Raw genomic sequence first — 23,615 nt, forward strand, 5'->3', positions numbered from 1 at the left:
TTCATCATTGCATTCCCTAGGGATCGACCCTTAACTTGCCCTATATTCATATAAGGTTGGTTAGGTGTTTACAAATTTTGTTTGACTTGGGGGAAGGGTAGATAACGACATACATTTTCCTCTTGTCAAAATGGCGCCGTTGCCGGGGAGTGCTTTTGGTGCTTAGCTTTTGTTGTTGAGTCTACTTCATTTTAATTGAAAAAAAAAATAAATATAAAAAGATTTTGATTCTTTAGGCTACACTTGTAGCCGTGCTACTAATATTTTCTTTGAAGTTTTGCATGCATAGAGCTCGTGATCGATCCATTGTGCGTTTTGACCCGGAAATTGAAAGGACTCTCTCAAGGAAAAGAATAGCTAATTGATCCTTGGGGTATAGTTCTTCAAGTGAAGAAGAGATTGAAGAAGAGCAAGGCATGGGAGAAAATCCGAGAGTGGCCTTGAAGGAGCTAGGAATACCCGGTGCTTATAGGTTTGAGAGCGGCATAGCTCCGCCTACAACACCGGCAAATGATTTCGAGATTCGGCCGGCCATGATCACCTTAATTGAGAGGAGGCAATATAGTGGGGCTAAGAATGAGAGCCCGTTGAACCATCTTAAAGAATTTGAAAAATATTGCAACACCATCAAAGTCAATGGAGTTTCTCAAGAGTTCATACGCCTCAAGTTGTTCCCCTTATCTCTCATAGGAAGATCCTTAGAGTGGCTAGATAAAGAAGTGAAGCCCAACTCCTTGAGAACATGGGATGATGTTACAAAGGCCTTCTTGTCCCGCTTCTACCCTCAAAAGAAGACGGCGGAGGCAAGAGCCTTGATTCAAGGGTTCAAGCAAAGGCCAAATGAAAGCCTTTACGAAGCATGGGAGAGATACAAAGAGTATCAAAGGGAGTGCCCTCACCACGGAATCCCAACATACCAAGTGGTCCAAATCTTCTATGTCGGTTTAAGTCCCCAAGGCAAGTCATGCCTTGATGGGGGGGCCGGGGGTCCTATCATGAACAAGACCGAAGAAGAAGTGGTGGACATTATTGAGGACGTGGTGACGTACTATAGAGATTGGCAAGATGGGGAGAGAGACTCTTCAAGCAAGCAGTCTTCATTGTACTCGATAGACCATCTAAATGCGATCAACAACCTTTCCTCCCAAATGACAAACTTGGGAAAGGAGATGACCGCAATCAAAGCCAAGTTGGAGAGCACTTCTTCTTCTTCCCAAGCTTTGAATCTTCCCTCCCAATTTAAGGGGAGAGGTACTCCTTCTAACTCTCAACCCCCTCCCTCTTCACATAATATGCCTATGGGTTGTTTGTTTTGTGATGCGTGTGGATCGTATGATCATGACTCTAGTAATTGTCCTAATGAATGTGTTGATGAGTTTGATAACAATGAGAGTGAGCATGTGATTATGTGTCAAATAATAATGCTCAAAGGTTTGATAATCAAAGAGGTCAATGGAATAGGAATTACCAAAACCAAGGCAATTTTGACAACTATAATCAAGGTGGTGGTTATAGAAACCAAGGGAACCAAGGTTCTCGTGGTAGCTATAATAACCAAGGTTATAGTGGCCAAAATCAAAGCCAAAATTATGGTAATAAAAACCAAGGTTATGGAAATCACAACCAAGGTAGTGGTAACCATAATCAAGGTGGTGGTAACCATAATCAAGGTTATGGACAAAATCAAAATATGGGTACTTGGAACAACCAAGGGAAGGGCAATTTTCAAAATAATGCTCAAAGAGGTCCCCCACCCGGATTTGTTCCAAGGACTCAAGAAGAAAATTCCTATTCACAACCTTCTTCACCTAGGACCAATTTGGAAGAAATAATTGAGAATCAAACCAAGTTGTTGAACACATACATGGTCGTTAGTGATAAGAAGTTCAATGAAATGATGACCCACAATAAAATGCTTGAAAACCAAATTTCTCAACTTGCTAATGCTTTGAAAGATCATGCAAGCCCTTCTTCTTTACCTTCCTAAGGTCTTGATCCCAAGAAACACGTGAATGCTATTGTTACTAGGAGTGGTAAGGTTCTTGAGGAGAGATTGCCTAGGAAGGGCGAGGATAAGGAGATTCCTAAGAAAGCCTTTGTTGAGAATGAGGGGGATAGGACATCATTGGATGAGGTTGTGGTTGAGACACCTAGAGAGGTGAGAGTAGAGAAAGAAATTGTGAAACCCAAGCTCCCTTACCCACAAAAATTCATGAGACACAAATTGGATGAACAATTTGGGAGATTCATTGATATGCTAAAACAACTTCATCTTTCTCTACCTTTTACCGATGTGATCAACCAAATGCCAAATTATGCCAAATTCCTCAAGGACATTTTGAGTGGGAAAAGGACTTGTGAGGTTATGGAAAATATCAATTTGACCGAAAACTGTAGTGCTATCATCATGAACAAAATGCCACCCAAATTGAAAGACCCCGGAAACTTCTCCATCCCTTGTGCCATTAACAAGATGAAAATTGATAATGCCTTATGTGACTTGGGAGCTAGTGTGAGCATAATGCCATATTCGGTTTATTAAAGGCTTGAACTAGGGGAACTCTTACCTTCTAACATTACCTTGCAATTAGCCGATAGGTCAATCAAGTTTCCAAAAGGTAAGGTAGAAGATGTTCCATTGAGGGTTGGGAAGTTTGTGTTCCCGGTGGATTTTATTGTGCTTGAAATGGATGAAGATGCTACCATTCCAATCATTTTAGGTAGACCCTTTCTTGCTACCTCGGGTGCTATGATTGATGTGAGGAGTTCAAAGATTTCCCTTAAGGTAGGAGATGAGGTCATTGAATTTGATTTGAATGAAAGCATGAAATATCCATCTTCTTCTCTAGAATATTGCATGATGATTGATTCACTTGATCATGTTGTGTCTTCCATGCATGAGCACTTGCTCACCTCTAACGATGCTCTTGAGAATGTTTTGTTGAACAAGGACAAAGTAGGTACACCATGCAAGGAAGTGGCATTCTATGAAGAATTGCTTAATGGAAGCATGGAGGAAGTGGATGAGCAAATGTGCTTGAAAATCTCAAGCCAAGAAGCTTTGCAAGCGGCCACATCAAAGGAAGGTAATGGTGTGCCTATGGTAGAGCTCAAACCTCTACCATCACACCCTAGGTATGAGTTCTTGGGCCCTCATTCCACTTACCCCGTGATAGTTAGTGAATCATTGAGCGTGAGCCAAGATCAAGCGTTATGTGGTGTTTTGAGAAAGCACCAAGGTGCTTTGGGGTACACAATTGATGATCTTAAAGGTATAAGCCCCGCCTTGTGCCAACACCACATAACACTTGAGGAAAGCGCACTTCCTTCTATCGAACGACAAATAAAACTACATCCCAAATGGGAGAGGTAGTTAAGAAGGAGATCACCAAGCTATTGAATGCGGGAATCATATTCCCCATCTCTAGCTCAAGGTGGGTCTCCCCCGTGCATGTCGTTCCAAAGAAGGGGGGCATGACCGTGGTTGAGAATGAGAAGGGTGAGCTCATTCCAACTAGGACGGTCACGGGTTGGCGGATGTGTATAGACTATAGACGTCTAAACACATCCACCAAGAAGGATCACTTCCCTCTTCCATTTATTGATCAAATGCTTGAAAGACTAACAAGGCACAAGTTTTATTGTTTCCTCGATGGATATTTGGGATTCTTCCAAATCCCCATCCACCCCGATGATCAAGAGAAAACTACCTTCACATGTCCTTATGGGACCTTTGCCTATCGAAGAATGCCCTTTGGGTTATGCAATGCAACCGCTACATTCCAAAGGTGCATGATGAGTATTTTTGGGGATATGTTGGAGGAGGAAATGGAGGTCTTCATGGATGACTTTTCGGTGGGGGGTGTCTCATTTGAGGAGTGCCTTGTGAACCTTGAGAAGTGTTTGGAAAGATGTGTTAAGGTCAATCTTGTTTTGAATTGGGAGAAATGCCACTTCATGGTGGAGGAAGGTATAGTGCTTGGGCACAAGATTTCAAATAGAGGCATTGAGGTGGATAAGGCAAAAATAGAAGTGATTGAGGAACTTCCACCTCCGGTGAATGTCAAGGGTGTGAGATCGTTCCTTGGTCATGTGGGTTTCTATAGAAGATTCATCAAGGATTTTTCACTTATTTCTAAGCCCCTAAATGACCTTCTTCAAAAGGATGTTGAGTTCATTTTTGATGACAAATGCTTGAAGGCATTTGATAGATTGAAGAAGGCCCTTATCTCCACTCCTATTGTTCAAGCCCCAAGGTGGGATCTTCCTTTTGAATTGATGTGTGATGCAAGTGATTGGGCTATTGGAGATGTTTTGGGACAACGTGTAGACAAGAAGCTTCATGTGATTTACTATATGTCCAAGATACTCAATGGGGCTCAAAATAACTACACAACAACGGAAAAGGAATTTTTAGCAATTGTGCACTCTTTTGAGAAATTCCGTTGTTACTTGTTGGGTTCCAAGACCATAGTCTTCACGGATCACGCGGCCCTCAAGTATCTCTTTGCCAAGAAAGAGTCCAAGCCTAGGTTGATTCGATGGGTGCTTGAATTGCAAACTTTTGAGATTGAGATTAGGGACAAGAAGGGTACGGAGAATGTTGTGGCGGACCATCTTTCTCGCCTTGAGGGTGATCACATTCATGATGATGGTTCACCAATTGAGGATATAATGCTTGATGACTTCTTATATGCCATAGAGGTGAAGAACTCCCATGATATGCCGACTTGGTGAATTTTCTAGCATGTGGGGAGTTTCCACCCTATTTCTCAAAAGGAAGAAAATCAAAAGGGAGGCAAGACATTACTTGTGGGACGATCCCATCCTATACAAACGAGGGGTTGACGGCTTACTTAGGCGTTGTGTTCCAAATGAAGAGGTGCCTAGTGTTTTAAGGATGTGCCACTCGGACCCTAGTGGAGGGCATATGGGTGTTTCCAAGACCGCTACCAAGGTTCTTCAATGTGGTTTGTGGTGGCCGCATCTCTTCAAGGACTCATGGGGCTTTGTGAAGTCATGTGACCGATGTCAAAGGGTTGGGAATATCTCCAAGAGGAATGAGATGCCTCAACAGCCCATTCTTGAGTTAGAGGTGTTCGATGTTTGGGGGATTGACTTCATGGGACCATTCCCATCTTCATATGGTAATCAATTCATACTTGTGGCTATGGACTATGTTTCTAAATGGGTTGAGGCCATTGCCTCCCCTACTAATGACCACAAAGTAGTGTTGAAGTTGTTCAACAAAATCATCTTCCCAAGGTTTGGCGTGCCTAAGGCTGTGATAAGCGATAACGGATCTCATTTTGTTCACAACGCCTACCAAAAGATGTTGAGGAAACATGGAGTGCATCAACGGTTCGGCCTTACATATCATCCTCAATCGAGTGGCCAAGTCGAGGTCTCCAATCGTCAAATAAAGCTCATTCTTGAGAAGACGGTTGCAAGGAATAGAAAGGATTGGTCGAACAAGTTAGATGATGCTCTTTGGGCTTATAGGACGACTTTCAAGACGCCTATTGGTACCACTCCATATCGCCTTATCTATGGCAAATCGTGCCATCTCCCGGTAGAGCTTGAACATCGTGCCTTATGGGCCATCAAGAAGATAAATTTTGACTTAGCTAGTACGGGGGAGAAGAGGTGGTTGGATCTTCATGAGCTAGAGGAACTTCGACTTGATGCTTACGATTGTGCTAGCACCTACAAGGCTCACTCCAAGGAGGTTCATGACAAGTTGATTGAGAAAAAGGAGTTTTGTGTAGGTGACAAAGTCCTCCTCTACAATTCAAGGATGAAGTTGTTTCCCGGAAAGCTCATGTCAAGATGGAGTGGACCATTCTTGGTGAAAGATGTTTTTGATAATGGTGCCGTGGAGATTTCTCCTTTGAACTCCTCATCTTCATTCAAAGTTAATGGTCATCGGCTCAAGAAGTACTATGATGGAGTGTTTGTTGGACTTGTTCACAAAATGATTCTTTTTAAGCCACCTTGAGATGGTGGTGCACGTCGAGCTAACGACGTTAACCAAAAGCGCTTACGGGAGGCAACCCGGATTCTCATCTCATTTCTTTTTCCTCTCTTTTCTTTTATTTTTCCTTGATTGGTTTTTGATTTTATTTTTTGAGTTGGTTTTGTGTTTGTCTTGTAGGTCGCCCATTATCATCCCTTGTTGGAAAGAAAGGGTTTGAAGGAGAGTTTAGAGTGCAGGGGAGAGGGCTCCCCGAGGGCTAGGAGAGACCTCCGGGGCATTTTCACCTCTTTGAAGCAAAATTAAAATATCATTCCAGGGACTTCCCGCGGTTGCCCTGCGGTCTCTCCGCGGGCGCGGGAGGTTCTGGAGAGGCCTCGGAAGATTTGGAGAGGGCGCGTCCCTCATATCAAACTTAATTGAATTTCTTTCCAGGGACTTCCCGCGGTTGCCCCGCGGTCTCTCCGCGGGCGCGGGAGGTTCTGGAGAGGCCTCGGAAGATTTGGAGAGGGCGCGACCCTCATATCAAACATAATTGGATTTCTTTCCAGGGACTTCCCGCGGTTGCCCCGCGGTCTCTCCGTGGCGCGGGAGGTTCTGGAGAGGGCGCCTCATTATTGGAGAGGGCGCGGGCCTCAATTCGACCAAATTTGGAACCCCCATTCCAGGGACTTCCCGCGGTTGCCCCGCGGTCTCTCCGCAGGCGCGAGAGGTTTTGGAGAGGGCGCGGCAAATCAGGAGAGGGCGCGGCCCCCATCAGGTATTAAAATTCTAAAAATACCAGGAGGTCCCCGCGGTTGCCCCGCGGTCTCTCCGCGGGCGCGGGAGATTTGCCGCGGGCGCGACATTTTCGGGAGAGGGCGCGGCGATCTGGGTTTATTACCCCGGCACGCCCCTCTTCTCTCTCTCTCTCCTCTCTTATTTCCTCCTCTTCTCCTTATTTTTCCCCTTCCTCTCTCTACCTCCTCTCAAACCCTAACCCCAAAACATCAATTTCTCACAAATTTCTTCACCTTTTGCCCAAATTTTTCACAAATTCTTCCATATTCCACCATTTTCAATACTCCTACTCTTCTTTATCGTGCTTTTTCGGGAAATTTCGGGTCTTTGAAGTGCTTTGAGTTTAATTTGAGTCTCCAATCTTGGTATACTTCTAACCTTTGTAATATTTTTGTCAATTTCAATTGATTTCTTTACATTGGTTTGTTTACCTTGAATTTGAGCATGATTTTTGTGTTTTATGGTTGATTTATGGGAAAATTGGTATATTTGGGTGATTGTTACTTTTTCTTGTTGATTCATGATTATATTGATGAATGATTGTTGATATTGTTGTTTGTTGTTGGATTTTGGTTGTTGTGTTGATTGGAACAGGTACCTTGTAGTTTGTGGTGGTTTGATTGGATTTGTAAGGAGGTTTGTGAGTAATTTTTGGTGGAAGTTGTTTTGTTTGAGGGAGTTTGTTGTGTTCTTGTGAATTGTGTGAATTTTGTCAAAATGGATTTGATAAGAAGAGTCAAAAGTAGCAAGAAGCGCTCAAACCAATCTCCCGGCCAATCTTCTCAAGGCCAATCCTCAAACCCTCAACCCCAACAGCATTCCACAACTCAAGATGATGCTCCTCCTCCTCCTCTACCCCCTCTCAAATTTTGGAACAGGTCTAAACAAACCCCCATCTATAACAAAATGAAAGACCGGAAGTTTAGACCCTCCCGGCATTACTTTCGTGAGGATATGGCCAAGTTAGGAATTGAAAATGACCTTGACATCCTTCTAGATAACCTAAGCTTGAGTGAGTTTCTAAAATAGGCCCCTAGAACCTATTTGGAGCCTTCCATTGAGTTTTTCTCCACATTTGAGTTCAATAAGGTGGGGGAAACCGATTTTATTATTTTCTTCCAACTCTTCAAAGTCAAACACACCATGAACCTAGCCGAGTTCAATGTAGCCCTTGGTTTCAACCCCAATGGTGATATCTTCGAGCCCCTTATCTCCCTAGTCCAATCTGAGTATAATTAGGTTTCTTGGTGGAGAACCATATCCAACAAGAGGGAGTTTGATTCGAAAAAGTCTCTTGCTAGTGAGATTATCCATCCGGCCCTTAGGATCGTTCATAGAATTCTTGGGTATTCGGTTTTTAATAAGCAAGATTTGGGGAAGTTGTCTCGAGAGGAGATTATGGTGTTATGGATGGCTACCAAGCCGGAGTTAGGGTCAAGGATTAATTTTGGCTATATCTTCATGAATTGTTGCAAGGATATAATGCATGGGGTCAAAACGGGGGAAATTCATTGTGGGGGCATGGTGACACGTCTTGTGTCGTATTTTAAGAAAGAGGGGTTCTTGAAGTCTTGCACTCCGGTTGGAAGGAGTGAAGACGTGTGGATTAGTTTGAAGCAAGTTAACACTTTACGTTTCATAACTAGCACTAGGAGAACCGGCACCTACTCTTGGCTAGTGAGAAATACCCACCATTGCCTACTCCCTAACCCGGCCACCACCTCCATCCTTCGTGAGGCTAGGAACATTTGGATGGTCCCTAGGGACAATGGAAGGATTGAAGATGAGATGGAGGAGGATGATGAGATTGATGGGGGTGATGAGAATGATGAGGAAGAGGAGGAAGGAGGAGGAGAAGAATATGATGAAGAGCAACAACAACCGCCACTACAACAACAACATGAGCATTTTCATGATGATGCTCAAAGAAGAAGAAGAGAAAGAAGACAACAACGACAACAACAACAACAACAACAACAAGGTTTCCAAGGAGATGCTTATCTCCGAGAGATGGAGGCCATGAGAGACCACATGGAGCGCATGCAATTGAGAATGCAAGGTATGTACTCGGACCACCAAACTTTGTCTTATCAAACTAGCGCCTTGTATGACGCTAGTGTGCGTAGGGGGGAGGTCACACCTCCGGTCAACTACCCTTATGTGTCGCCCCAACAAGGGCCGGTACCTTCATGGGGCGGTGACAACCTCCCTACGTACCCATATTGGCCCGGGGTGGAGGACCCTGATGTGCCAAGGCGCGACTTCCCACCTTATGATAATAGGGTCTCGGGGGGGAGTGATTATCGGGGTGATCCCGCATACCACTATTTTCACCCCCATCACCCCGAGCCCCTTGTTCAGCCTGAGCCCTATGACCAATTAACCCGATCCCAACTTGACCTATTCCAGGGTCACTATGGTTTTCCTCCCGGTTACACCGGAGGTTGGGATACGGGTGATGATGGTGCCGGCCCTAGTGGAAAATAGTCCCCTTATGCATGTTTGTTTCCCTTTTTGTTCTCCCCTTTCCCTATTTTGCATGTTTATAGGCATCGCGGTCGATGCCTTCATTTTGTGAGGGGGGAGGGTCAAAAAGGATGTTTTATGTTTGTTTGGGGAGGCACCTGGGGCTCGGTGGGAAGTCTTTGATAAGGCTTTTGGTGGATTTTTGCTAATGGTCTCGTTAGTCTGTTGCTTGTTGTTGTTTTGTTTCATTTCTTGATGTTTTTGGGAGTTTCTTGAGGAAAAAAAAATAATAAATAAAAATTTTGATGATGATGGTTTCTCTAGGTTTTTGTATATAATTTGTATCCAAGTGTTTTATTGTTTGCTTTTGTTTGGAAGTTACTAACAATTTCATTTTGTATATATAGCCTTTTTCTTTAACTCACCTTGCTCGTAGCCTATGCTTTGGATTGCGGAACCTTTTGGAGAAGCACGTTCCTACTCCTTGGGTACTTTAATTTAGCATGGATGCTTGGTGATGCCTTTCTTATTTTACCTCTTTATTTTCACTTCTTCATTTTCTTGGTTGCTTAGATTAAGATTAGATTTAGGAGAAGTTGAACGGTTCGAGGATGTATGAATTTAACACCTAGTGTGTTTGGGGTCTTTGGCGATGTGGCCATTAGATCGCTTGTATGTCGATTGGGATAAACGTGTTATGATTGCATCTTTGCCCTTTTCCTCTTTCCCTTTCTAGTCCTTGTCTAAGTTTTCCATCTTCTTCTTTTCTTTTAATCTTGTTTGTGTGCATAACTTTTTGAGGCTTTATTTTCACTCTTTCTCTTTTTGAAAATTGGACTTGTATGCAATGGACTTTTTCTTTTGAATAATAGTCTTCTTAGGTAATAATGGTATGCACGGTTTGAGATTACGTTTGGTTGATTCTAGGATAAAGCATGCTAAGATAGTTGTCTAGAACTAGGGGGATCATGAAACCGGATTCTACTCGTTTGTGGCATGTTGGTAGTTGCTCCCTATCTTTGATTTGACACCCTTAGTGAGTTTTTGCTACAACCATGTGAGATTTATATTTTTTCAAGCTTTCATCATACTCTTGCATGAGCGGCATGGATCCTTGATTTTCGCAAACCTAATCTAGAATCTTAGCGTATGATTCCTAAGACCGTGACCGAACTACCTAGGGAGGACAAAGGCAACTTTTCGGGGAGGTATTTTTCTCTTTCTAGGATAGTCCCTTTTTGGTTGGGATACATTTGCCTACTTGTTACCCCTTTGAACCCTTTTCCCTCTTTTCAAGCCGCATAATTAGATATCTTGAGCCTTTTGTTTCATTCTCCTTCTTTTTGGTTTTTGTGAAGCAAGGGTCAATGTTTGGTGATTGTGGTCTATGAAGTTGGGGTTTGGTTCGAATTGGTACACATAATTGAGTTGTTTATATTTGGTAAATAATGGCAAATGCTTATGTAAAAGCCGTCCTTAGTAAAAGAGGCAAGGATGTTAATAAATGCATATTTGAAAAAAAAAAAAAAAAGCCGTTCGAATTGAAAAAGGCAAGGACTAATGCTTTTAAGGAGTTCAAGAAAATACAAACAAATTTATAAATGAGAAAATGCAAATAAAAAAAAAAGAAAAACCATAAAAATTCAAGTGTCTTTCTCCTCTCTATGCATTGAGGACAATGTTTCTTTTAGCTTGGGGGGAAAGCGCTTGCGCTTTTTGTTCTAATGATTGTAGATTGTTGCTTTGAATAAGCTTGGGGGTGTTAATATGTTTTTGTTTGGTGATTACTTAAGTTTGGTGTTGAGATTTGGCCGGTCTTTGCTTCACAATTTAGGATAACCACCAAATTTTAAATTTTAGCCTACCTTAACCCTTCTTGCCTTGCGTTACAACCTTGGGGAAGACCTTTGGACCTAGGAGTTGAGTCCTTCATCGGTGGAGGGAATCATAGGTTGTAGACTAAGGAAAGGGGATGCGAAATCAAGATGTCGAGTAGCCCAAAATGTTGATATTTTTCTGGTTCCTTCGCGGAATCTATGAGATGCTCACTAAGGGGAGACATGAGATTAGTAGGGGGAACGCGGTAAGACCGTTTGGGATGAAAGTGGAATGTGATAACTAGTTCCTATGCTTAGCATATTTATGTTTCTATCAACCTTAAGTATCTTATAACGTGCATACCATAATTCACTTTAGAAAGGTTGTTATTCATTTGAATTATAGTCTCTTTGTAAAGTCCATTTCGTAAAGATTTTGTTTCCTTTTTCCTCTTCTGGTTTGCCTCTTGGGGGTTTGGTGGAGAGTTATGGGTAAACTCTTAGGATACCCTTATGAGAGCATCACTCGTCCTCTAGAGCGATCTAGGGGTTTAAATGGCTTGTTGTAGCTAAAAACAACCGTGATTCCTACGACAGTGAGTCTTAGTGTAAATTCTCGCCCCTCTTTTTCTTTTTGCTTCGAATAAGCCCTTATTATTCCTTTTTAGCCTTTGTTTTGCTCGGGACGAGCAAAAGTCTAGCTTGGGGGAATTTGATAAGTGTCATTTATGGCACTCATAGGGTAGTCTTTTAGGGTTATTTCTTTCCCTTTTTCATGCTTTCTTCTCTTATTTTTGGTCCTTTTTCCTTAGGTTTCTCTTTCTCCTCTTTTCTTTACGGTTCTCGTGTTTTCCTTTTATTTGGCTCTTTTTCCTTGTATTTCCTTTCTTTGTTTGCTTGTGTAGGTATTTGGAGAATCACCTTTGCAAAGGAATCGAGTTGGGGCCTTAATGATCAAGTAAGGAAGAAGCATTTGGCTAGAGAGGGCTTAGAGAGGCCTTGGAGAGGCCTCGGAGAGGTCTCCAAGGTATTTCCAGCAGGCCGCGGGCGCAGGTCATTGGAGCCGCGGGCGCGGGCTTAAGAAGAGCAAATTCCAAGATTTTGGCAGGAGCTTCCCGCGGTTGCCCCGCGGGCTCTCCGCGGGCGCGGGAAATCTCGAGAGGGCTCTCCGCGGGCGCGGGAAATCTCGAGAGGGCGCTCCATCTTAGAGAGACCGCGACCCCCTGATTGAGTTTTGGGAGCAGGGGATTAGCCGCGGGCGCGACATCTTTGGCCGCGGGCGCGGGTTTATCTTGCCGCGGGCGCGGGTGCTGCCCAGAAAGCCCGCGGAGGGTTCCGTACCCATTTCTCCGCGGCCGCGGATTCATCGAGAGAGACCGCGGGATTTGCCGGTTTCTTCTTTACCTATAAATAGAATTGTAATTCCTTTTCAAAGGGAACTTTTTGATAATATTTCATTAGCTTAGTTTTAGAGAGAGAATTTAGAGAGAGGTTAGAGAGAAGTTCTTGGTTTTGGATTTGTAACTCAACATTTGATCAATCAAGTTTGGATTTCTTCATTTTCAATCATCAATATTAGTGAGAATCTCTTCCTTCTTTCATTCCTTACTTACTTGCTATTTGATTTATGCTTGTTACTTGTTTTTCTTTGATAAAAAATTTGATATTGTTGAATATTTTGATTTCTCTTAGATTTTAATATAGAATGAAGATTAATGCAATTTCTAGTTATTTGTTCTTGAATTTCACCATGATTAGTGAGTAGATTAGTTGCTAGGGAAAGGGGGCAGCATGTTTGATTAATGAAATTGCTAGTTGATGCTCTTTGATTGATTGATTTGTTGCAATTAAATTGGTTGACATAGTTTTGAATGTGATTGATTAGACTAGGAGTGATCAACCTATAAGATTAATCTAGATTGCATTGCAACTCTTAATGACATGAACAATTGAATTGAAAGTTGCTCTAATTGATTGGGTTTGCTTGTGATTCTTCTTGATTTGCCTTTCATAGTGACATCTAGATTGGCCTATAGGAGATAACATTTGAACTCTCTTGATTGCTACTATTGTTTGTCCATTGCAATACATGAATTAATTGATTGAGCTCTAAACTAGCATTATCATTGAACTTGCATGTGGAACCCATATCCCTAGTGTTTAGACCTTTGTTTTACTTGATTAGACTTGTTTTAGTTTACCATAGTACCAACCATTATCTCAACTCCATCTTCGAGGTAGCTTGACTTAGACTCTAGTTTTCATCATTGCATTCCCTAGGGATCGACCCTTAACTTGCCCTATATTCATATAAGGTTGGTTAGGTGTTTACAAATTTTGTTTGACTTGGGGGAAGGGTAGATAACAACATACATTTTCCTCTTGTCAGAGGATAAGTTGAATAGAGAGAGAGTGTGTGGTGTAGTATTAGAGAAGGGCAAGGGCAACAACATACTTTATGAAAATTGGCATTTGACCCTAACCCGGAAGCTTGACTCACTTGACTTGAAAACCAAAGTCGAACTCACTCCTACACACAAAACCGAGGAAAGGGTTGGGACAAAGAAAATTACCAAATAAACTATACAAGCAAATAAAAATCAAATAAAATTAAAAAAATAAAATTAAAAACTAATAAATAAACCAAATAAACTAAAACACGCCAAAATTACCAAAATAAAAAGAAACTTTATTAAATAGAAAACAAGAGAATAATGTTGACATTTTTTATATTTTATTAAATAGAAAACAAGTGAAATACCTTGTTTGTTTATTGAAAAATAAACTTTATTAAATAGAAAACAAGTGAAATACCTTGTTTTTTTTTTTTTTTTTTTTTATTGAATTGATTATTTAAAATATAATGTAATGGAATAATGTTGATATTTTTGATAAATCAAGTAATTTTTTTGTTTTTTTTAATAGATTCATTCATATGTGAAGCACGAGTTTAGATTGAGGACTACATATTGAGCTCAAGTGGGTAGTTCATAAGTGTACATCCATTGTACTTGCTATATTGGTATGAATTATAAAGTTTACTAAGTTATATTTCTTACTATTTATCCATTTAATAAAAGTTTACTCATGATATTGCAACTTATGTATTATTTAATTGCAAATATAGAATTCTTGCATCATCATATGCCTAAATACCCGTTCAAGGCTTTCTCATTAGGAGAAAGTCTTGAATAGTCCCCGGTTGGTACTGTTCTGAATGTGTACTCTCACTTAGGTGGTGAATGTATGTCTTTTATTTTGATTTTAAGGAACATCTTGGCTTACCATTTCCTCACTATGTTCTCTGGGTACATATGTGGGTAATTAATTATCTACATCGTGTACTTGGAGAACTAGGGGGAATAGCTGCCAGATTTTCCTTAAAATTGGAAAGTTGACATACATTCACTAGTGAGAGTAGACATTCAAGGATGGGTTTGGTTGGAGTGATAAGGACCCTTAGGAAACATGCATTTTTTCAATGTGAATGGTATATTCACAATGTGTACTTGAATTTGATTTACATAAAATATGTATCAATTACACATTATTCATTATATGTTGCTATATATGTTTAGAGACAATTTACTAAATGGAGAAGGATCGTGGTTGGATGTATGGTAGACGCGATACATTGGAATTTGTGAATGGGGTTCAAGAGTTTTGCGAGAGGGCTTTATCTTATCAACGCAAACTGGGTGACAAAGTCCTTTATTGTCCTTGTGTTGATTATAATAATGTGAATGTGGTCGATAGTGTTGAAATCATTAGAGATCATGTATTATGTCGTGGGTTTAGGCACAAATACCATGTATGGATTTGGCACGGTGAAGGTGGAGAGTACAATGGGGATCTTGATCGAAATGATGTGCGTGTTAGAAGCAAAGAGATTCATATGGACGAGGAATATGAGAATGATGGCTATATTGTTGATAATGGTGAGGATGGAGCCGATGATGATAAGACGGATGTGGTCAAGGATGAAGACGTGGATGAGATGTTGCATGGTGTTGAAGGTTGCGTGTTTGAGTTATTATCGGAGGCTTCCAAAAAGCCTTTGTATCCTTGGTGCAAAAAATACTCTAAACTATCGGCCATTGTAGACACCCATTTGTGTCTCCCCAAAACCAAACCCGGTGATGAGTACCTTTCACGTCGAATCATAATCGAATGAAACGAAAGTGTGGAAAGGTCTAGTGTTGCGGAAAGTTTTTATTTCTTTTCTCTTCTCTCTGTTTTTGAAAACTTTATTTTAAGAAAACAGCCAATCCAGTTTGGTTGGTCCATGATATGGGTCCAATAGTGGTGTAGTTGGATGGGGCTTGCAAAGACCTTTCCAATGATATATTATAAGCCCAATTCCGATGAATATTGAGGAAGTTATGGCCAATTTACCAAACTGGGCCCGGTTTGAGCTTTATATGCGGCCCAATGATCTAGGGGAGGGCCTAATATGATTTATCATTCCTAATGCAATTAGGAATGGTTTTAGTCTTCTAGAATCTTCTAAAAGGTTCTTTTCATTCCTAATTCAATTAGCATTGATAAGTTGACTTTGTTGACTTTTCAGAGTTTTAATTAAAATCAAATAGCATTTTCGAAGAAATTATATTATTTTATCCTCCAGTACGGTAAACTTATCGGATTTTCGAAAACGCGTTAAAATCAAGCTTGTCGTCCAACCCCAGGCCTTGGCGCCTGGAACCAGGCTTAGCGCCAGCTAGCCAGGGTTGGCGCCAGCTCTGTTTCCTGATCGTCAGACTCTGTTTTGTTAATTTATCTTTTTTGGATGATTTTCTCTATAAATATCGTATTAAAAATTCCGTTTTCATTCACCAATTCTCATCATCTACATCTACATTCACCTACAATCAGTTTTCATTCATCAAGATTAATCATTCATTCATTACCATTCTTTAATTCTCTCTTAATCATTCATCTCTCATTCATCTCCTCCTAAACTTGGTTTTTCTCATACAAAATTCCGCATTCACAAGATCTAGAAACACCTAGCCATATTCGAAGTTGCGTTCGCCCTAGACGTGAAAGGTTTTAATTTCTGAGGGTTTGGTCCCAAATCTCTCTTTCGATTATTTAATTTAATTGTTTGATTATTATTTTCCTTGAAGTTACTAACGTGTGTATTTTGTTATTAGAAAGAGGTACGAGGCACCAAAGTAAGTACTTTAATTGATTTATTGATATTATGATGTAGACATCATGTTTATGTTGTTGTTATGATATTCCTAGTATCATGTGTAGGGTAATTTTAATATTAAATATGATTGCTATGATGCTTCCTATGTTCTTCCTAATGTTTATGATTGTTAGTATCATGTTAGAGTTAAAGATTTGATTTTTATTGTTTAGTGACATGCTAGGGTTTGTTATTAATCTTGTTAGTATCATGCCTAGGATCTTGCTATTTTTATTATGCTTTAATATTCACATGAACATGATTATGATTATAATTGTTATAATTTATGATGATTATGATTATTATTATTATTATTATTATTATTATTATTATTATTATTATTATTATTATTTTGGTAATAATTATTTTATTTATGATTATTATTGTTTTGATTATGATTATAATTTTATGATTATTATTATTATTATTATCATGATTATTATTATGTTGCTTGATGCTTATTTTTTATTGCTTGATCACAACTTTTATTGCATGTTTAAAGGGAATTTGTACTTGTAATCACGCTTAATAAGATAATTAATAATCTTGTTAGGGTTAATTGTGATTATAATTCAAGTAATCGCCAATAATAGTTTATTTGTGCATTAATATTCAACCAACATAGATAAACAGGTTTAGGGTTAATCTATTGATTGTATGTTAGTCAGAAAGCGCACATGAATACGAGCAGAATAAAGTAGAGGTCTATTATTAGGGCAGGTTCAATCTCTTTTAGGTTGGATTTGTACCTTCATCCCCGAACCCTTATTTGGTTCATGACCTTATGGAGTTGACGATCTCTTGGATCGTTAAGGGGTGTAACCTTCATCCTATGAACAGTTTACAAGTTCCTAAAAAAAACTTGTTGGAGACTCTTTTGCTCTATCTTCTTCCCTTTTGTACGCCACCGTACTTTAGTGTATGATCACAGTGGGGTTCAAGCTAGTGGGATTTTAAAGGCTTGAAACTATTCCCTACATTTTTTGGCGACTCCACTGGGGAGGATTTCTATTTTAATTCCTGAATTTGTTTCGGCAATGATTTAGAATGAGTGGATAAGACTCGAAAAGTTCTAAGTATTTCATGTGCGTAATTTTGATTAACATTATTGTCATGTGCATAAAAAAGATCTCATTGGAAAGACCATCCGTAATGAGTTAAAAACATAGGATTTTACACGTAGGAAATTTGAGAAATATCTTTCACAACTAGGACCGAAATAACACCGCGCGAAACTGGAAAATTTTATCGAGCACAGAAAGCTGCTGAGGCATGTGGGAAGTAGCGTTAGGGGCCAGAGTATTGGCGCCAGTATTTTAACCATAGCGCCAGACGCCAGTATTGGCGCCAGGCGCTACAGTTAAAATCCGGCGCCAGTCTCTGATCGCTGGCGCCAATTTCCCCCAATACCGAGCCAGAAATATGCGTTCTAATTTCGACCGGTTTTTCGTATTGTTTGCTCGATCTTACTTCCTGATTGAATTTTTTCTCACTTTTCGGAAACCCATATGTGTTCTACATATGGACATAACCCTCTGGGAATTCATGCTCCATCTACCCGATTGAACGCTCCGTGCAACAAAGGGTACATCCGAGATGTTGAATTCACCAAACCATGGAAGCGAGTTTTTTTTCTAAAACTCGCGGTGTCCCATCCACTCGCGCCAACCCTTCACGGTTAGGCTTCCGCGCGGTGCATCCGGACAATTAACCATGGAACCTCTTTGACTAAACCATATCCCGAACGTTACAGAACTAGAGCCATGGTTAGGTTGCGAAAGCATTGCATCATATTGTGCCTACTTGACTAATTGTGCATTATTTGTTGTGCATATACTTTCTATGTTTCTCTTAACCGTTTGTTGACTTGTGTTGAGACTAAATAAATTAATGACTCAAAGAACTTTTCCTAATTAATTAATTAATTATTTAATTTGAGTCAATAAAGTCTAATATTTTAATCGGAATTGACCTAGTACGACTTTAGGCATACCCCAGTTGACTAATAACACCGAAAACAGTCCCAGGCCGACGCTCCACTATTGGCGCCAAGGTCTGAGCTGTAGCGCCACACTATGGAGTGTAGCGCCTGACGACAGCTATGTTGTCTGGCGCCAAGCTCCACAGTGTGACGCCAGTCCTGTCGCTTGGCCGACAGTTCGGATTATTTGTCGAGTCACCACCTAAGGTCTAATTAATCAGTTTTCTGTTTAATTCGATTAATTTTGTTGTCAATAATGTTTAATTGAATCAATGATCGAGTTTAGGCACTAAGTCTCATGGTCTTACACAAAAGTCCAAGCACGTCACTTACACTCAACGCACACACCAATACACATACTTTAACCATGTTTAAGAGAGTCTTGTGTGCGCGGTTTTTCGTCATTTTTTTAGGGGGGTAAGTCGGATATTAATCCTCCAACATAAAAAGTATATATATTATTTTTGCCTCCAACATAAAAATATATACATTATTTTTGGCCAAAAATACGCACCCTTTTTTTTCTTTTTCCCTTAAAATAAATCATAAAGTCAAGTTGATTCGAGTCAAGTAATTAAAACGCAAAATGGTTTAATTTACAGCGCGTGGTCAAGAAAGGAAGGACGATTAATCAAAGATAACCTCTTCGTACAAGTCCAACTTTTCGACAAACCTATAGCTCGCAAAAGGAAATCAAGAGTTATAATGGCAACTCAAGAAGAAGTCAATGATCTTAAGAACCAACTGGCTACTGTGACTGAGACACTGAAGCTTCTCACACTTAGGATCGACGATCCCGTGAAGCAACAACAAATGGACCGCATGCAAGAGAGCCTAAGCAAGTTGTCTAGCGACTACAAGTTTCAAGAGCTTACATCAAAAGGGGTCTCGGTGGACAAAGATCTTCTTCCGCAGAAGTTCAACGCCAACGACATCCCAAAATTTAGAGCAATTGACAACCCTTACTTCCATTTAAGAGCATTCGAAACAATAATGAGTATCAAGGGTATCGATAAGAAGGTCTTCCCTTCTCTTTTCTCACTATCTCTCGAGACCGTTTGCCAACAATGGTTCTTTTCTCTCGAAAAAGAAAAGACCTCTACCTAGGAATCTATAGCAAACGCTTTCGTCGATAGGTACAAGTGCAACATCCAAGTCGAGACCGACTATAGAGAACTTTTAATTCTCAAACAGAAAGAGAATGAAGGCTTCACCTCTTTCTTTAACAAGTGGAGAGAAACCTCAGCTAAAATGATTGAGGTGCCAAGTGAAAAAGAGTCTGTGAGACTGTTTATTAAGAATCTACAAGAAAAATATTCCAAGCATCTTAAATATCAAAATAATCTCCATACCTTTAAGGCTGTTTATGACATTGGGATCAATATTGAAGATGACTTGGCTAAGTCAAAAGCTGCCAACAATAACTCCAACAGTGGCTGGAAAGGAAAGAAGAACGACAATCCTTCTTCTTCCAAAACCGCCCACTCAAATAATGTTAGCACCTTTAATTTAGGAGAAGTTCTTGCCATGAACAACCAAGGACAGAAGAAACCATTTAGGAGGAACTTCACTCCTATTGGCATGAGTTATGACACCGCATTTGATCGATTAAATGCAAGAGGTCTTATAACTCCCATTGGACCATTTGGGGACCCACCGGTCGAGAAGAGGTCGGTTAATTGGAACCCCAACGCACACTGCAAGTATCACCAAGGTAGGGGCCATTTTACTAAAAGTTGTTGGAAGCTTAAGGAAGCTATCCAAGACCTAATCGACAATAACAAACTGCCGTTGCCCCCTGCCAGTAAGAAGCCAAGCATCGACAATGCACCTCTAGCTCATACTCTGGCTATCTCCGACGAGGAAAACGAGATTGACCCCTCATCTCTCATTAAACCTGTTAAAGAAATCAATGCCATAGAAAAAGAAGAGGAGATCTTTTTCGATGTCAAAGATAGCCTTCCAGAACTGGCGAGTAAGGAAGATATACAATTGCTCACACTGTCTATGAAGGAGGCATCGCAACTACTACGTGAAGCTCTCAAATTTATGAACGAACTCCATAAGAAATATGATGAGCTTCCACTTCCAAAAGAAGAACCTAAAAGAGAATTCACACCAGTGAAAACGACTTATGAGGCAAAGTATTTTCCCTTACAAGTCACTGAAAAACCCAAGAAAAGCAATAGAATCTACACTCCAATTGGGATCCCATATGCGCAAATGTTCGAAATGCTCTCCGAGAGTGGCGAGGTCAAACCTCTCGAACCGAGACCATTCGAGTCATTAAAAATGACAGATAGATATTACTGCCAGTATCATCAATCAGGGGGGCACACTATAGAAAACTGTTTCAAATTCAAGGATTTGGTACAGAAAATGATTGATGAAAAGAAACTAGTCCAAACCCAACAAGAAGAGGATATAACCATCAATGGAGTTTGGGACAGTGATGAAGAAGAGGTCTACCTAAAGGACATAGTAGGACCTTCACCTTCTGTATCATACACCACATATGACATTTGGGCTGAAGAAGATTCATCAATAGATGTCCTCACAAGATCTAGGAGAATGCAACCTCCCATTTCATCGCAACCTATGCCCACCATACAACAAGTTCCCATACCTACCATCGAAGACAATGATATTGTTAAACAGTTTAAGAAGACAAAAGTTGAGATGAATATGTGGAAACTTCTGGCAACATCTCGAGAACATAGGTTGGCTGTAATGAATGCCTTGGATAAAATCGGGATAGATTCTGACACTACTCCTGAGGGACTAGCCAACTTCCTTACAAGTGACCTTCCTAGTCCGATTAATTTAATCACCTTCTCTGACAAAGATTTACCCCCAGAAGGTGACAGACATTACAAGGCATTAAACCTCACGGTAGTCTGCAAAAGGATGAATGTTCCCATGACTCTTGTAGACAATGGATCGGCTATCAATGTCTGTCCACTTAGAATTACGAGGATGCTCGGCATAAAGGATGAAGACTTAACTCCGTCCACACAAGGAATAAGAGCCTACGATAATACTCGTCGTCAAGCTCTTGGCAAAATAACCCTAAATGTAACGACAGGAGCAATAGAACATGCTACTACTTTTCAAGTAGTAGACATCAAAGCCTCATTCAACTTGTTGTTGGGACGCCCTTGGCTTCATGATCTAAAGGTCGTCCCTTCATCTTTCCATCAACAAGTAAAAGCCATAGTTGGAGGAATTCCAATCACTATCGATGCTTCGCCAATGAGAATAAAATCCATAGAAAATCCAATCATTAATGTGGAGCACGACGAAGATGATGAAGACCTATGGGGATTTAACGAAGAAGTCTCCTTAATCCAGGAGGATGAAAGGACATTTCTTTGCCATGACCCCCATTCCAACATGATTGTCAACACCATGCTGAAGAAACAAGGACACTTCCCTGGGATGACCCTAGGAAAAAAGAAAGGGATAGCAAAATCGCTGGAGTCACCTGGCCTCCTTAAGCTAGATACTTTCGGACTTGGTTTCGAACCAACTCGGAAAGATCTCAAGCGAGCCCAGGACAAGTTGAAAGCACGTAGGGACGCTCGCATTCAAAAGAAAGCAATTCCAATGGATCAGTACCCTCTTACGCTCAATGGTCAATTCATAAAGGAAGGAGAGGACTATCCATGCCATGAATTTCCCGAGCCATTTGTTGTAAACAGCATACGACAACCAGGATTCGAGATTTTCTTGGATTGCTACTTCACTGACGAAATTCCAACTCCCGTCCACAAGGAGAAAGCACCCCCATGCTTTGACTTTAACGTCATGGGATTACTGTTTGGGCGAGAAAAGAATGAGCCAACTTACGAAGAAGATAACTCCTCGCTCATTCAAACGGTCCTACAAAGTGAAAGCTTCGACCCCTCGAAGCTAATTACTCCAGCCGAAGGATCACTACAAGGGTGGCGCAAGACTATCAAAGTGACTACTCCAAGCGGAAGGAAGATATCAATCATGACAGGGCAAGGACCGATGTTTGAAGAGTCGTCAGAGTCAGAGTCTGAGTCAGAGTCTTCCCCTTTAGAGTCTTCTAAGTCTTTAGTAGTAACACCTCCCCCTCCTATTTCTTCTCCTAGGATAGTTAGTGATCCAGTCCCTGAGGACATATCACTCTTTGATGTAATGAGCTCAGAGTACAATAATATTTCTCATTCTCCTTACTTCTTGTGTTCTTCTCTAACCCAAGATGACAAGCATTGCTTAGCTAACGATGAAAAAGACAAAGAAATTATTAAAGCAATGGAAACACTCGAAAAGAAAACACCGGTAATTGAAGAAACTGAAACAGTTGACATCTCGAACGATTCAACTCATAAAAGAGAAGTTAAAATCGGACTAACATTGAATAAACAAGAAAGAACCGATCTAATTAACTTGCTTAAAGAATTTATCGATGTATTTGATTGGTCATATGAAGATATGCCAGGCATTAATAGAGAGATAGCTCAACACACTATACCACTAATTCCAGGTATGAAACCTGTAAAACAAAAGTTGCGTCGAATGAAACCCGACGTAGCACTTAAAATAAAAGAAGAAGTTCAAAAACAAATAACAGCAGGTTTCATCAAGGTATCCAAATACCCAGAATGGGTCGCCAACGTCGTCCCAGTTCCAAAGAAAGACGGAAGGGTAAGGATGTGTGTCGACTATCGAGATCTAAATAAGGCAAGTCCAAAGGACGACTTCCCTTTGCCACACATCGATATTCTGGTAGACAACACAGCAAATCACGCGCTTCTCTCGTTCATGGATGGATACGCAGGGTACAATCAGATTCTCATGGCAGAAGAAGACATGGAGAAAACGACCTTTATAACACCATGGGGAACTTACTGCTACACGGTAATGCCATTTGGGTTGAAAAACGCGGGTGCTACTTACCAACGTGCAGCAACTGCCTTACTCCATGACATGATGCACAAAGAAGTTGAGGTATATGTCGACGACATGATTGTGAAATCAAAGGACCGTCCAGGCCATCAAGTAGCCTTAAGGAAATTTTTCGAAAGGCTAAGAAAATATAATATGAGGTTGAATCTGTCAAAATGTGCTTTTGGATTCACCTCAGGCAAGCTCTTGGGATACGTCATAAGCTCTAGAGGAATAGAGGTAGATCCAACCAAGATTAAAGAAATCATGTCAATTCCACCGCCCAAGACTGGGAAACAGATTTGAGGATTTATTGGCCGGTTGCAATACATAAGTAGGTTCATATCAAAACTGACAACGATATGTGAACCAATCTTCAAGAAGCTCAAGAAGAATGTACCAATAATATGGGATGACGAGTGTCAAAAAGCCTTTGAAAAGATCAAAGCCTATCTCGCAAATCCTCCCGTATTAGCGACAGCACTT

At 40.6% G+C, this 23,615-nt stretch overlaps 1 pseudogene; it reads right to left on the reverse strand.

The window, feature by feature from the left end:
* Positions 1-808: 808 nt before the first annotated feature.
* On the reverse strand, positions 809-907 carry LOC145629781 (small nucleolar RNA R71; annotated as a pseudogene).
* Between the last annotated feature and the right edge of the window lie 22,708 nt (positions 908-23,615).

This window comes from Chenopodium album, chromosome 4, assembly GCF_948465745.1.
Source record: "Chenopodium album chromosome 4, dcCheAlbu1.1, whole genome shotgun sequence".
NCBI classification, from domain to species: domain Eukaryota; kingdom Viridiplantae; phylum Streptophyta; class Magnoliopsida; order Caryophyllales; family Amaranthaceae; genus Chenopodium; species Chenopodium album.